The sequence below is a fragment of the Ambystoma mexicanum genome, chromosome 5q (assembly GCF_040938575.1).
Source record: "Ambystoma mexicanum isolate Mex_15411 chromosome 5q, UKY_AmexF1_1, whole genome shotgun sequence".
Lineage (NCBI taxonomy): Eukaryota > Metazoa > Chordata > Amphibia > Caudata > Ambystomatidae > Ambystoma > Ambystoma mexicanum.
The window spans coordinates 1,322,276,143-1,322,293,049 of record NC_090933.1 but is presented as its reverse complement, the minus strand read 5'-3'; the positions used below and the strand labels follow the sequence as shown (position 1 = coordinate 1,322,293,049).

Below are 16,907 nucleotides of genomic sequence, written 5' to 3'. Positions count from 1 at the left end.
GTTTGAGACCCCCAGCAACTTTGCCGAATTTCTAGGATTTTATTTCTTAACCTGGGAACAGTGTGAGCATTTTATCCCACTCTTTCATGTATTTTGATGTGTGTTTTACTTATGTGTTCTTTGGATATGGAGTTTTAAAACAACTCCATAGGCATCGTCTTTTTCTGTGTGTCACACAGCACCTTCAGTGCAGTGGCACACGGGTGTCTTTCAGACTCCACAAGGTTTAAATACCTTCTCTGGGGCTGACTACTGTCTCACAGAGCATGTAAAGTTAAATTGACTTTACTAGTCTCTTTAGATTTACAGACCGAGCACACCCTATCTTACTATAGAGTGCTCATGTAACAGTCAAATGTTACCCTTTCCCACTTGAAATGGCTGGTGGCAGTGGTTTTAAACAAACTACCATGATTTTTCCCAACCGCAAACACCGGTAGCTAAAAATCAGGTCAGCCATGTTTTCCAATATGGCGCCCAAGACCGGTAGGGGGCGTGGCTTGGAGCCATGTTGGTCGGATCGGCTCCATAAGAGCTCCCAGTTTACACCACGCATCCAACCGTAATGCTCCAGTGAAAGGCGACCTCCAGCTTATCCCGACGGTGCTCCTGATGGCTAAAGCGACCCTGCATAGAAGGGTCTAACCCCGGTCACTACACGATGCTTGGACCCCGAGGCGAATTGAGCCTGAAGAGGTGCCGGGGGGTAGCGTTAACCCGCTCTCAAAATTGTGGGTGTCACCATAAGGTTCGCCTAACCGCTACGGAGACGCACTGAGGTGCAAGCATCCCCCTGAGTGAGCCAACCACTAGCCTGCTGTGCGCAGCACCCAGGCGGAGGGGAACACTCGCTGCGGACAGTTCCAGCCAAGGTGCCCCAGCCGAAGCAGCAAACCGGCACTGTCATCCCCGAGCAAGCGGCTACACTGGACCAGACGCTGCACATCGGCGCTGGGGGCACTGAACCATCGGGCCCTAGCGAACCGGGCGAGCCACCAGCCCCGGGACGGAGACACACTGTGCGCATCCCAGGAAGACGGTCCAACAGAAAAACACCGAAGCGCAGAGGGGGTACCACCAACATGAGGAATCCGAAGTGGCGGACTGCACCCAACACACTCCCCAGCATCTCCAGGAAATCAATAGCACCCCGCGTAGTACGCCGTGCTGTGGAGGTGAGAGGAGGGGGGACCGCTGCTGCGAGCCGTGGCTGGATAATTCCCCTTCCCCGACCCACAGGAGAGAGCAGCAGATCGGAGGTGAGGGCGGTCCTGGGCTCCCATCGCTTCCCAGCACCAAGGCAGAACCGGCCCGCGGTGCTGCCTGGCAGAGCGAGCAACCTGCATCCCCTCCTGCAGGGAGGACAGCAGACCCTGATTGACTGGGAGTGGTGGAGGCCCGGGGATCTGGGAACCCCCCGCGGGAGCAGTCGCAGCGGCCCTGGGCCCTTGTCGCACAACACACATCAACCGGTGAAGCACGGTGAGGCATGCCACCTCTTCAGCCCCACTTCCGCAACCACAGCTGAAGCAGAGCCAGGTCCAGCAGCAGACGCAGCCCATGGCCCCCCCGCAGCTCCATCCCACTCCAACAGGGGCAGAGAAGGTTCACCCTCAGGACACAAACATTGCAGGTGCTGGGACCTGGGGGACTGGAGGTCCTCAACTCTGCATCTGGCAAGGGGGATCCTTGGAGCATCCAGCCATCAGCAACGGCCTAGCTCCTGCCGTGCTGCAAACTCATAGCGGGAGAACTAGCCCGTCCAACGAACCCCCCCATCCCCACCCGCACCACTGGGACAGAACCGAGCAGTGTGGCTGTTCAACAACATAAGCGGCCCGGGCACCCACATGGCACTCTCACATCAATGGAAGCACTGAATCCTAAAAGCAACGGCGAGGGGGAAGAGGGCCCCCCGAAGCAGTCAACCACCAACAAGAACTGGGCCCACACTGCACATCGGGCTCAGGGCCAAGGAGCTAGGCCACAACACCACCTAATCTGCAAACCCCCCGGAGGAGACCCCACCACAGGGGCATGCAGATAAGGGTAAACTACACTTCAGCAGTCAGACCCAAGCGCACCACACAACAGCGCAAGTGACAGCAGCCGGGAGTAGGATAGGCCGGCCAACCCCATGAGAGACCGGTCCGCCGGGAAGAACCTGCACACCCGCACCCAGTCGAAGCCCACGGGAGGGTCCCAGGTCCCACCCAAACTCTCACTGGAAGGGCTCAGGGCCATCCATACAAACCCACAGGGGTGTCATAAAGCCCTGTATATGCCGAAGTGACCCACAGCCCGGGAAGCACGTCACCTGCCACTGGTCGCCGGCCCAGAACACTCGTGCTAGCACCACAGGAAGGAGTGAGGGCCATACCCAGGAAGCCTCAGGAGGAGAGTAGCCACCTAACACCGGCAGGCCCCTGCCCTTGGAGTGTCCTACCAAAGGCAACCAGGCACACCCGGACACAGCTCCCCCCGCCCTGAGGCTACCCAGTGAACGCCTGACTAACCTTGTCCTCTGTAACCCCAGCACGCTGGACTCCAGTCCCCGGGACAGCCTGGAACTCACCATAGCTAAAAAGTCAACCAAGGAAGCAGACATTGCAACTCTGCTATCCACCCTTGCACCAGATGGATCCAGAAGAGGGGACCGCCTGGAGCTAGGATAAACAATCGCCAAGAGCACACAAGCAGAATCACTCTGGGAAGCCTCAACCCAGGCGGTCACGAAATTCAACCTCCAGGACCTTCTGGCAGCATTATCCAAGGAATTCCAGAGGGGCACTGAAGAGGTGAAGAGCACCATCACGGTCCTTGAGGCGAGAGTGGAGGAATTGGCGACAAGGACAACAGAGGTTGAAACAACCATATGCGAGCAAAGCTACGAGATCGAGAAGGGGGCGGACAGGCTAGCCGTTTTAGAAGCCAGGTGTGAAGCCCTTGAACTCAAACAGGAGGACTCAGAGAACCGCTCCCGCCGCAATAATATACGCCTAAGAGGAATTCCCACATCCATCCCGGAGGCAGACTTGGAGCATTACGTGAGCGACCTCTTTCACTTTATCCTGACTCTACCGGATGACTACCCCCCTGGTGCTCTACAGGGTCCACAGAACCAGAGTTAGATTGAACTCCTCGGCTCCGCCATATGTCCTCGCTAGACTACATTATTTCAAAGTCAAGGAAGAAATCATGTTGGAAGCGAGAAACTCTCCGCGAATACTGTTCAGAGATGCCTCCATCTCCCTATACCAAGACCTTGCCTCAATCACACTTCTGAAAAGGAAAGCACTAAAACCTGTCACGGAATGGCTGAGGGAGAAAGGCACACCGTACCACTGGGGCTTCCCCACAGCCCTAATCTTCACCTGGAAAGGGACTGTCCGCCATATACGCAAAGTGCACGAAGCAGAGAGACTGTTGAACCCAGACGCGGGAGAAGGAACCAACAACGAAGAAGCTCCTTCAGAACAGGAAGAACCACAGGACCCCAACTGTTCATGGTCGCAAGTTGAGAGGCGACGCCGGAGAATCAGGAACCCCCACTCAGAAGCAACTACCCAAGTAAAGATGGCTAAAGTGGGGCGATACCGGTGCCCCGAACCCTCGGATCCAACAAGCACCACGAAGTTCCAGATGCCACAACCGCGGGCCACACATCGTACTCCCGAAGCAAGACAACACTCTAATCTTACATTCAGCTTTCATCGCCATAAAGCAGAGGCCTAAGTGCCTCATCCTCAGCAGGATGCGTTGGTCCAGCCGGAGTCCCCGTTGGTCGAAGGCTGGCCCAAGCAACCAAGTTTTGTTCTATTAGGGGGGGATGAGGGGTGGACACCGAAAGGGGCACAAATCACCAAGACATGATCCAACCCAACCGACGGCCACCCACACGGGCCAGTAGCACATGGAGCATAACAGCACCCACCAACCGCATCCAGATCGCCCCAAAATGGGTTCAACCATAAAAAATCTGACTATGAGCAACTGGAATGTCCAGGGCTTGAATTCCCCCAGGAAACTGAAGTCCGTGGAACACCGCCGAGCCCAACTGGAAGCAGACATTAGGGGTGTCGCGGTATTAGTTTTATGACGGTACAATAACCTTCTTGCCAAATGACGGTATATCATGGTTATAGCGGTATAGCAGGTGGAGTTAACTAATCTTAACAAATATTTTCTAAAAGGTCATAAATTGTCAGGTTTATCATCACGAACAAAACCAGGCACCCAGGGCCAGAATTGGGCTTTTCAACATACTTTCCACTGAAATGCCACCCCTTGCTTCCACCAAACACAAACACGTGTGGAAAGGGGGGGGCCTGCTGCAACTGGCAAAGCAAACTGAATAGCTTTTCCTAAATGGTCCTTTAGGCTTTTAGCTCCCCCCACTGGCTACTGGTGAAGATGAACATGTTGCCATCTTGATAATCTGCATGCCACAGATCAATGGAGTCTGATGGTAGTATACGCTTGTGCGCATACACACGCACACACACTCTCTCTTAATGTTACAGCCTTTAGAATTCCCCCAGGAAACTGAAGTCCGTGGAACACCGCCGAGCCCAACTGAAAGCAGACATAGGGCCTCATCATGAGTTTGGCGGTAACCCTTAAATGCGGTGGTAGCGCTTTTACCGCCGCATTTAAGGGTCCGCCAGATCATGGCCTTGGCGGATTTCTCCCCAGCTCTGAGCTGGGGGGAAATCCGCCAAAATTTCACACTCTTACCGCCGGCGGGAAATCTGCCGGCGGTATGAGCACGAAATTTCCCCATTGAGCCCAATGGGGAATGGGGAATTCCTGAATGGGCTCAATGGGGAATGGGCAATACCCGTTCCGCCGAACCCGTGATCCGGCGCTATCAACGCCGGGTGGTTCGGCGGTAGGGCTATTAGCGCCGGCGCTAATAGCGCCAGCGTTACCGCCCAACTTGTGATGAGGCCCATAGCCTGCCTATAAGAAACCCATCTCTTGTCCGCGGATGAGCAACGTGTCAAATACCAAAGATTCCCTAAAAGATATTTCGCATCCTCTGGACAGAAGAGAGGAGGGGTGGCGATCTTGCTCAGGCAAACAGTGATTCTGTCAAGGGTCACAGTGAAGCGGGACCCCGAGGGTAGGTTTCTGCTAATCAGGGGCCTCCTGGTTGAACTCCCAATAACTATCATAGCGATTTATTGGCCAAATGAGTCCCAGGAGTGCTTCCTGCTCAGGATTCTCCCAGTGATAACGTCCTTCACAGAAGGCAAACTGCTAATTGGAGGCGACTTCAATCTCACCCTGGACCCAACTACGGACAAAACCCTACCACCCTCAGGAACTGACTTCTCAAAGGCACTGGGGCTCGCAGAATTTCGGAGAGAGACGGGAACGGTGGACGCCTGGAGGCTATCGAATGATAAAGCTTGTGACTACACCTTCTCACATGTCCACAGGGGCCTCTCCAGAATAGATCTCCTACTCGTATCAAGTGTGCTGGTCACCCTGCATCGCGGATATTTACATAGGGCTAAGGGTAATCTCCGACCATGCCCCAGTTAATGCACAGCTCCATACAGAGGATCTACCAACACCGCAGCGAAGGACCTGGAAGCTGCAGGACTATCTATTTGTGGACATAGCAGACAGCCAGGAACTATCGGGAGCTCTAATCAGCTATTTCACAGAGAACTTAGGCAAAGGACCCTCGGAGGCTACGGAATGGGACGCCATGAAGTCAGTGATTAGAGGGGTGGCCATGAACTGCTGAGGGGCACACAGGCGCAAGCAACAGCTCAGACTAGAAGAACTGGAAACGGAGGTGGCACAGAAAGAAGCAAACCACAAAAAACGCCAATCGACAAGGTCATGGAATGAGCTACGCAAAGCTAAAGTAATCCTGGAAATGCACCTGGCAGACCGAATAGCCTGAGTTTTAACATACACGAAACAGTATTACTACTTGAACACCAACAAGGCCAACCGCCTGCTCATGCACAAGCTCAAGAAAGTACACACCAGAAACAAAATCACAGTCCTACGGGATCGAGATGGGATTCCCCGCTGCTCGGACCCCGAAAAGCTAACTATCATGACCGAGCATCACAGGAACGTGATGTCAGGGAAGCCCACAGAGGCGGTAGCACACACCACCTACCTGCAAACGGTCCCAGAAATGCCCCACCATCCGCAGATCGACTCTCGTTGCATCCCTGCTGTCAAAGAGTGATTAATAGCTTTTTAGTGGGCATTTAGTTAGTCAGCTCCCCACTGGCTGCCTATCCATGATAAAGTCCAGATCTAGCGATGTGCACACCTATTATTGAGTTTTTAGAAAAGATGCTGAATGTGTGTTGTTAATTCTGATAGAGTACGTTGTGGATGCGGGGGAGAACACGCAGTTCTGGCACTAAAAGCTGCTACTATGTAACAAGAAACAAATAGTGTCCCAATTAATGGACACTCCAGTCCCATGCACACCAAAACTGTCTGGGAGAACTCAGTCAAGGTTCAAGCATGTTCATATACAATTAGACAATCGATTCATTTATGGTTTCTTCTGACAAAAGTAGTGGTAGACCTTTGTTTACATAACGTCACTGACGTGATGTCCTCCTGCCCACATTGATGGGAAAACACGCGGTTCTTAAAGCAGCCATTTTGACCACGGTGTGCTGGTGTTTTTGCCCTCACAGCCGAACAAGACAAAGTTAAGACTCAGTACTGCTTATTAGGAACTTATTACATCCATGGAATAGCAATACCTATGGTTATACTCAGGATACTGATCACTATATACCTCATATTTACAGAGTCAATTGAGCTGAATCCAGCCATTCACTCTTTTGAGTTGAATTTACATCGACCACATCCAGATCCTCGAATTGACCTCTGCATCCATGATTAGTTGAATCCTTCACCATGTGAGTATGTCTCACTGGTGTAGCATTGATAATATGTGTTTTATATGCATGATTATATATTGTTAAGATTATTTTCTGATTACAGTATGCATATATGCTTTCAGAATATCTATGGTGAATAAGCACGGTTATAAGCTGCCCATGAGGGGCCCCACTGCCTTCTACCTACCTGTGAGGTGGCTACCTCTATTATAGGGTAGGCATTCCTCTAGTCAATTAAACAACTCTATCCTACCAGTTTGAGTATACATTTTGTACATTGTACCTTCCTCATATTTTACAAGAGGTGGAGCAACATCCTTCTCCTTATGTTGAAACTCATTCAGAGTACCTTTCCTTGGAAGAATTGATAAGTTTATTGAGTCACAAGTAATGACCAAGGTGACGTTATATTGCACTTATCTGACATCACAGTCGAAATTAACATACTTAAATATAAAATATTGACCCTGCTAAACGATCCTTGGACGTAAAGCATTTTTTTTCTCATTTACCTTTTTGTAGAAGCTTGAAGATAAATGGACACTTTATTTAAGAAGTATTGCACCTGACAAAGGCACTAGGATCCCGAAACACATAGAGTGCATGATTTTTGTTCATCATTATTTACTACATACTATATCACAAATTAAAGTTTGACTTTTGGATAATTGTTTAATTGCATATTTATTTTATTTCATTAATAAAGCTTGCAGAAACCCGTAGGCATTGAGGCGCTGTTACAAACCAGTTACTTGCATAAGAGATAAGCAGACAGGTGAGCAGTTTGAATCAGAACACAATGCAGCATGTCTTTAGTAGGGAAGGCAATTAGGCGAACAACCAGGTTTTGAGGTATTTCTGGAAATACTTAGTAAGAGGGTTCTGCGCTCAGAGCGGGAGGAAGTGAATTCCTTTGTTTGGCTGCAATGGATGGGAAGTTTGGGCCTCCGGCTTTTGCACGTCTGACTTTGGATTGCGGAGGTGGTGTGCTAGGTCATGGTAGGCTTTGATGACTGAGCGTTGCTGATTTTCTGAGAGTGGCGCGGGAGCACAGTGTTGGACAGGCATCTGTGAGTAAAGGGCATGCTTTTCAAAATTGCCTGTTCTTGGATACGCAGCCAGGGAGCTGCTTTTCTAGTGGCAGAGATGCCTTCCCATTTGGGAATGTTGAGAGCTGTTTGGAGCCTAGAGAGACCGCTCCGCCTCCTCAAGCCCAGCACCCTCTTCCCAGACACTGCTCCGCCCTGCCTGAGTCCGCTCGGATCTAGTTCCCATCTGAGGAACGGACCCTAGCAACGCAGTGTGTGCACACGTCGGGCGTGCCCGCGACTAGTTCCAATCACGTTCCCATCACAGGATTAGCCCACTGTGCTTCTATAGCTACTTGCCAGTCTCACTTCTAAAACACTGCTTCTGTGCACATGCGCACTGTGCTTCTATAGCTACTTGCCAGGCTCCCTGAAGACAGACTTCTTCTCTGCACATGCGCAGTATGAACTCTTACCCGCGCTGTATTTGAGGGCCATCAGATTGAAGACCCAGGGCCACCTTGTTTGCCTCGAGACCTCTTCTTCGGCTCTGGAGTTTTGCCCGCCTTTGCACCTCGTGGTGACATGAGAGAGGTGAAAGTTTTTTTTATCCCTGACTGTAGCTTGGGTCCTTTAAAAAGGAGGACTGGTCAAATGATCCTACACCACGCTCGGCATTTGGCATAGCAGTTGTAGTAGCAGTGGCCTCAGAGGCAGTACTGAGAACTGGTGCAGTAGCCTTGCAATCATTAGGCACAGGAGCATTACAATCATTAGGTATGGCATTTGGCATGGCAATTGTACTAGCAGTGGGCTTGCAGGCAGTACTGAGAACTGGTGCAGGAGCCTTGCAATCATTAGGTATGGCATTTGGCATGGCAATTGTACTAGCAGTGGGCTTGCAGGCAGTACTGAGAACTGGTGCAGTAGCCTTGCAATCATTAGGTATGGCATTTGGCATGGCAATTGTACTAGCAGTGGGCTTGCAGGCAGTACTGAGAACTGGTGCAGGAGCCTTGCAATCATTAGGTATGGCATTTGGCATGGCAATTGTACTAGCAGTGGGCTTGCAGGCAGTACTGAGAACTGGTGCAGGAGCCTTGCAATCATTAGGTATGGCATTTGGCATGGCAATTGTGTTAGCAGTGGGCTCATAGGCAGTACTGAGAACTGGTGCAGGAGCCTTGCAATCATTAGGTATGGCATTTGGCATGGCAATTGTACTAGCAGTGGGCTTGCAGGCAGTACTGAGAACTGGTGCAGTAGCCTTGCAATCATTAGGTATGGCATTTGGCATGGCAATTGTACTAGCAGTGGGCTTGCAGGCAGTACTGAGAACTGGTGCAGGAGCCTTGCAATCATTAGGTATGGCATTTGGCATGGCAATTGTACTAGCAGTGGGCTTGCAGGCAGTACTGAGAACTGGTGCAGGAGCCTTGCAATCATTAGGTATGGCATTTGGCATGGCAATTGTGTTAGCAGTGGGCTCATAGGCAGTACTGAGAACTGGTGCAGGAGCCTTGCAATCATTAGGTATGGCATTTGGCATGGCAATTGTAGTAGCAGTGGGCTCATAGGCAGTACTGAGAACTGGTGCAGGAGCCTTGCAATCATTAAGCACATGAGCATTACAATCATTAGGTATGGCATATGTCATGGCAATTGTACTAGCAGTGGGCTCATAGGCAGTACTGAGAACTGGTGCAGGAGCCTTGCAATCATTAGGTATGGCATTTGGCATGGCAATTGTGTTAGCAGTGGGCTCATAGGCAGTACTGAGAACTGGTGCAGGAGCCTTGCAATCATTAGGTATGGCATTTGGCATGGCAATTGTGCTAGCAGTGGGATCGCAGGCAGTACTGAGAACTGGTGCAGGAGCCTTGCAATCATTAAGCACATGAGCATTACAATCATTAGGTATGGCATTTGGCATAGCAGTTGTACTAGCAGTGGGCTCATAGGCAGTATTGAGAACTCGTGCAAGAGCCTTGCAATCATTTGGTATGGCATATGTCATGGCAATTGTACTAGCAGTGGGCACGCAGTCAGTACTGAGAACCAGTGCAGGAGCCTTGCAATCATTTGGTATGGCATTTGTAGTTGCAGTGGGCTTGCAGGCAGTACTGAGAACTGGTGCAAGAGCATTGCAATCATTTGGTATGGCATATGTCATGGCAATTGTACTAGCAGTGGGCTCTAAGGCAGTACTGAGAACTGGTGCAAGAGCATTGCAATCATTTGGTATGGCATTTGGCATGGCAATTGTACTAGCAGTGGGATCGCAGGAAGTACTGAGAACTGGTGCAGTAGCCTTGCAATCATTAGGTATGGCATTTGTCATGGTATTTGTACTAGCAGTGGGATCGCAGGCAGTATAGAGAACTGGTGCAGGAGCCTTGCAATCATTAGGTACGGCATTTGGCATGGCAATTGTAGTAGCAGTGGACTCGGAGGCAATACTGAGAACTGGTGCAGTAACCTTTCAATCATTAGGCACATGAGCATTACAATAATTAGGTATGGCATTTGGCATGGCAATTGTGCTAGCAGTGGGCTCTAAGGCAGTACTGAGAACTGGTGCAGGAGCTTCGCAATCATTAGGCACAGGAGCATTCCAATCATTAGGTATGGCATTTGGCATGGCAATCATTTGGTATGGATGGCATTTGTAGTAGCAGTGGGCTTGCAGGCAGTACCGAGAACTGGTGCAGGAGCCTTGCAATCATTAGGCACAGGAGCATTACAATAATTAGGTATGGCATATGTCATGGCAATTGTACTAGCAGTGGGCTCTAAGGCAGTACTGAGAACTGGTGCAGTAGCCTTGCAATCATTAGGCACAGGAGCATTACAATCATTAGGTACAGCATTTGGCATGGCAATTGTGCTAGCAGTGGACTCGGAGGCAGTTCAGAGAACTGGTGCAGGAGCATTGCAACCATTAGGCACAGGAGCATTGCAATCATTAGGCACAGCATTTGGCATGGCAATTGTGCTAGCAGTGGGCTCAGAGGCAGTACTGAGAACTGGTGCAGGAGCATTCGAATCATTAGGCACAGGAGCATTGCAATCATTAGGCACAGCATTTGGCATGGCAATTGTGCTAGCAGTGGGCTCAGAGGCAGTACTGAGAATTGGTGCAGGAGCATTCCAATCATTTGGAGGAGTTGTTGGGAAACAAGTTAATCAAGTTGTGTTATGGGTAGTGTAGTAAAGAATGTTAACTATGTTAGAAGATTTGGACTATGACTAGTGCTGTTTGGAACAATGCAAAAATGTGTTTGTGAAACAGATGCATATCTTGGTTAGTTTTGTGCTGGTGATTTTATAAGAGAAATGCGGAGTGAGGCAGCAGAGTGTAGTTGCAGACATTGGCAGACTGTATCCGGTGTCCTGGAACCCGAGTCTTTCTACTGCTACTATTGTGGAAGGTGGAGCCTGTTACCATTCAACACCTTTAAAAATCGATTGCGGCTGCGGAGCGGGCTACAGAGTGAGGCAACAGAGTGTAGCTGCAGACCTTGGCAGACTGTGGCGGGCATTGCGGCTTGGGCGTCTGCAAAAGGTGAAGAGGTAAAGGCTTTTCAATCAAGGAAAAGACGGCGTGCGTGCTTTGTTTTTGATTGTACTTCCTGGCTCGGAACTCGCTTTCCGCAAGTACCTTATGAGGAGTTAACGTATTATTGACATTAGCAACACTCAATCAGGGGCTTTGTCCCGTGTATTAATTCTGTCTTACGACTGTCTGCTTCAGGGTACTTTGCCTCTCGAACGGATTTTGACATTATTGTTTGCTTTAGCTGCTAGCCGCTGCAGCATCCGTGATAGCCACTGATAGCTGCTGTGGCGTCCGTGTTCTGAGATGACACAGTGATACACATACAGTCGGCTCGATTTGCATATCCTGTGAATAGTGCCCAGTACCGATTTATGAGTCGGGTGGGGACTGCGGGTAACTTACCTTTGACCCACCTGACGGTTGTTGGGCTAGTTGCGTCATCACTGTGAAATTGCTCTCTTGCCGAGTAAACCAGGCAAAGTCCTCTGCTGGGGTGGGGACTGCGTTCCGGCTGCTCTCTGTGTTATCGGGTGGTTGCAGCACATTACTCTACTCTTCTGTGAGTTCGGTTAAGTTTCTTTTCTCCTTGGAGGGCGGGGGGAAGGAAAGGAAGAGAAGAAGGGAAAGAGAAGAGAGCCAAGGGTAAAAAAAAGGGGGGAGGGGAAAGAGAGACCTCTACCTTTGATCTAATGAAGACCTATAATTTGAGAAGTGCATCAGCTGGCTTAGACCTCCGTACTCCCGAATTAGAGGATTGTGGCACCAGTTCATCTATTACACCAAGAGTTAACAGAATCACATCTTTAGAGGCCTTGAGGAGTTGGAGATTGACGTGCATCCGAGAATGGATTGCAAGAAGACCGACAGAGATGGTAGCGTGAAGGGAATCGGAAAACAAGGAAAAGAAAAACATATCTGAGAATCGTCAGCATAGAAATTACTTTCATCAAAGATCCTAATCTACCAGCCAACACATTCTTTACGTTCTCTTGACCAACATCTGCTGGTGGTACCTCGTTCTAGATCAGTTTATTGGGTAACAGACGATTCTCTTCTAGGGAGGACCTCGGCTGTGGAATGACCTTCTTTTGGAACTCCGTCAAATAGACTCTTACAATTGTGTTAGAAAAAGTTTATAAACTAACTTGTTAAGCTGAGTTGGCTGTTGTTGGTGTTTTGTTATAACAGCTGCGTCCATATGCAGGTTCCCTGCTTGGTTCCCAGAGATATGCACTTCATAAATAATTAAATCAAATCAAATGAGTAGATAGCCAAAATGAAGAGGAAATATTAGCGTGACACAATTTAGTAGGGGAAAAGTGGAAGAACATTTCCTAGCCCAGGAAATTGAGAAAACATGATTAGATAGATAGAAGGAAGACCATTGCAGAAAGGACCCAAAGAAATCCTGCGACAATGAGTAAGAGTGGGAGTAGAGTGGTCAACGATATCAAATAGAGAAGAACGGTCAGGGAGAAAGTGAATAGAAGAAAGTTTGGAATGAGGAGCCGTTAGAAGTGAGTTAGATATGCTAAGGATAGCAGTGTTAGTGAAGAGCAATGTTCAGTTGATGAGGTGTGGAAGAGTAGAGAATTTGGGTCTCAGAGGAAGAGAGGGGAGGTGAATAGGTGTAAGAGGACGTATGGTTACCTTGTCAGCTTTGTTTGTTGGAAGGTTGTGGAAGAGATGGAGTAGTAGGAGGATCAGCAGGAGTGAACGCGTTATAGGTGAGTAGTACAGGGTGGAGTGACAGTACAGTAATTAGGGAGCGTGGGGTACTCACAGATGCAACAGGGAGAAAGGCAAAGGCTCATAGGCAAGGGCCTAGTTATGAGTCTGGCAGTAATCTGCTTGTGCTACCGGCAGGTTTCCAGTGGACTCATTACACAGTTTCCGCCGCCTGAGATCCCGGTGCCACCGTGACATTACAAGTCCCGGCAGCCAGGGTATCAGGCAGCAGAAAGTGTAAGTCCCCATTCCCATGGAATCCGATAGGACTCCATGTGTCCTTGGGAATGGGGACACAGAAGCACCGGCACCGGTGCTAACAGTGCTGATGATTCTGTAACAACCCTGCCTACTGGGACCGTTGTTCCCCCTAGGTCTGACCTGCCGGAGGCAACAGCCCACGGAGCCAGAGTTGTAGTGTGGTGGTCCGGAAAGGGTGCCGGTACGGTGCGACCGGCAGCCTTATTTCTGGACCACCTAATGTGGCCCAAATAGGCTGGTCAACAGCTGGTCTTCACCCTTCACGGTTTCACCCTTAACTGGGACGCCCATAGGTAGTTCAGAAGGGATGACACACGCTCTGTTCCATCAGTGGCTGGTCTCTCTGATATTGTCCCTGCTGTTGCTGGGATGAAGTAATTTCTTCCTGATTGATGTTCCCAGAGGAGCCCCTTGTGGCCTTTAGCTTTTTTGCCACTATTGCCAGTAATAAATGCAGGCCTAGAATGCAGTGCAATGGGAGCCTAAAAATTCGGGACACTCTCTGCCTCTCAAATGGGCTAACAAGAGATTTCTTTAAGAGATATGTGTGATAACATCACCTGATGTTAGTCATTATTTGATAAAGAAGTGATTGTTATTGTTGTGCATGGTGTGAAAACAAGTTGCATTCCCACATAAAATCTAAACATACAGTAAGTTAGAGGAATCAAATGGTGTTTTCGACTTTTAGAATACCGTTTTACTTTGAGGGTTTAATTTTGGGAGAAATTAGAATTCTCTGGGCTCAGAGGATTGTAGCAAGGAGGGGGTTGGGCTCAGAGGATTGTAGGTGGCAAGGAGGGTGGTGGGCTCAGGGGACTGAGCATGGAGGGGGCTGGGCTCAGCCGGATTGTAGCAAGGAGAGTGCTGGGCTCAGCTGGATTGTAGCAAGGAGGAGACTGGGTGCACCTGGATACTGTGATAAGGCCTGCTGGCACACTCGGATGTGAGAGAGTGCTGGGCATGGGGGAGTTAAGTCCTAATGACATTCGTCAATACTGTATTTCATTCCCTGCCAGGCAAATGCTGCCAAAAAAATGTTCCAGGCCACAGCAAAATAAGGGCCAGACTCTTTAATTCTTTAGTCGTTTCAAAATTGTATATTTAACTTTGACTATCATGGCAATGCGGTTCACATGAGCATATGCTTTATGAAAGAAACACTTAAAATACAAGTAATAACGTGTACATTTTGCCAGCACATGCACGGTGTGGGTCAGGGTGGGTGAATTGTAAAAATCTTTTTCTCTAAGAAAGTGCCTCTGCTAGTTAAAGCTCAATTTTTGATTTTTCCGATGTATATTGTGTCAGTGGTGGAACATCCATCACCCTGCAGGTCACCCAGCGGTTTAAGCATTCCAATGGATGTGTTGTCTTTTACATTTTGCTTTGTACATGCAGGTGGCTCCTCGTAGTTGGGGTCAGAGACCTAGGATTAATGTGTTTGAATTGAGCACTGCTCCGATGGTGCTCAGCTACCAATAGCGATGAGTATTCACTCGTCCCTTTAATGAAAGCGTGCTCCGATGGTGCTCCGCTACCAATAGCGATTAGTATTCACTCTTCTCTTTAATGAAAGCGTGCTCCGATGGTGCTCAGCTACCAATAGCGATGAGTATTCACTCGTCCCTTTAATGAAAGCGTGCTCCGATGGTGCTCAGCTACCAATAGCGATGAGTATTCACGTGTCCCTTTAATGAAAGCGCGCTCCGATGGTGCTCAGCTACCAATAGCTATGAGTATTCACTCGTCCCTTTTAATGAAAGCGTGCTCCGATGGTGCTCAGCTACCAATAGAGATGATTATTCACTCGTCCCTTTAATGAAAGCGTGCTCCGATGGTGCTCAGCTACGAATAGCGATGATTATTCACTCGTCCCTTTAGCGAAAGCCTGCTCCGAGGGTGCTCAGCTACCCATAGCGATGGTGCTCAGCTACCAATAGCGATGATTATTCACTCATCCCTTAAATGAAAGCGTGCTCCGATGGTGCTCAGCTACCAATAGCGATGATTATTCACTCGTCCCTTTGATGAAAGCGTGCTCCGATGGTGCTCAGCTACCAATACCGATGAGTATTCACTCGTCCTTTGATGAAAGCGTGCTCCGATGGTGCTCAGCTACCAATAGCGATGATTATTCACTCATCCCTTAAATGAAAGCGTGCTCCGATGGTGCTCAGCTACCAATAGCGATGATTATTCACTCGTCCCTTTGATGAAAGCGTGCTCCGATGGTGCTCAGCTACCAATAGCGATGAGTATTCACTCGTCCCTTTAATGAAAGCGTGCTCTGATGGTGCTCAGCTACCAATAGCGATGAGTATTCACTCGTCCCTTTAATGAAAGCGTGCTCTGATGGTGCTCAGCTACCAATAGCGATGAGTATTCACTCGTCCCTTTAATGAAAGCGTGCTCCGATGGTGCTCAGCTACCAGTAGCGATGAGTATTCACTCGACCCTTTAATGAAAGCGTGCTCCGATGGTGCTCAGCTACCAGTAGCGATGAGTATTCACTCGACCCTTTAATGAAAGCGTGCTCCGATGGTGCTCAGCTACCAATAGCAATGAGTATTCACGTGTCCCTTTAATGAAAGCGCGCTCCGATGGTGCTCAGCTACCAATAGCGATGAGTATTCACTTGTCCCTTTAATGAAAGCATGCTCCGATGGTGCTCATCTACCAATAGCCATGATTATTCACTCGTCCCTTTAATGAAAGCGTGCTCCGATGGTGCTCAGCTATCAATAGTGATGAGTATTCACTCGTCCCTTTAATGAAAGCGTGCTCCGATGGTGCTCAGATACCAATAGCGATGAGTATTCACTCGTCCCTTTAATGAAAGCGTGCTCCGATGGTGCTCAGATACCAATAGCGATGAGTATTCACTCGTCCCTTTAATGAAAGCGTGCTCCGATGGTGCTCAGCTACCAATAGCGATGACTATTCACTCGTCCCTTTAATGAAAGCGTGCTCCGATGGTGCTCAGCTACCAATAGCGATGAGTATTCACTCGTCCCTTTAATGAAAGCGTGCTCCGATGGTGCTCAGCTACCAATAGCGATGAGTAGTCACTCGTCTCTTTAATGAAAGCGTGCTCCGATGGTGCTCACCTACCAATAGCCATGAGTAGTCACTCGTCCCTTTAATGAAAGCGTGCTCCGATGGTGCTCAGCTACCAATAGCGATGAGTGTTCACTCTTCCCTTTAATGAAAGCGTGCTCCGATGGTGCTCAGATACCAATAGCGATTAGTGTTCACTCGTCCCTTTAATGAAAGCGTGCTCCGATGGTGCTCAGCTACCAATAGCTGTGAGTATTCACTCGTCCCTTTAATGAAAGCCTGCTCCGATGGTGCTCAGCTACCAATTGCGATGAGTATTCACTCTTCTTGTGACACATTTATGTAGATTGTTTTAATTTACAGAACGTTTTAAATATT

The 16,907-nt window shown here is 49.2% G+C and overlaps 1 protein-coding gene and 1 long non-coding RNA gene across 2 annotated transcripts in view; one reads left to right on the top strand and one right to left on the bottom strand.

Moving 5' to 3' along the window:
• Window positions 1–16,907, bottom strand: part of LOC138498520 (zinc finger protein 268-like) — a 274,979-nt gene that overhangs the window by 94,193 nt on the left and 163,879 nt on the right. The window lies entirely within an intron of this gene.
• Window positions 8,390–16,907, top strand: part of LOC138498526 (uncharacterized) — a 62,860-nt gene continuing 54,342 nt past the window's right edge. The window contains exon 1 of the long non-coding RNA XR_011278731.1: window positions 8,390–8,515. This is a non-coding gene — a long non-coding RNA (uncharacterized lncRNA). The remainder of the gene's footprint in view (window positions 8,516–16,907) is intronic.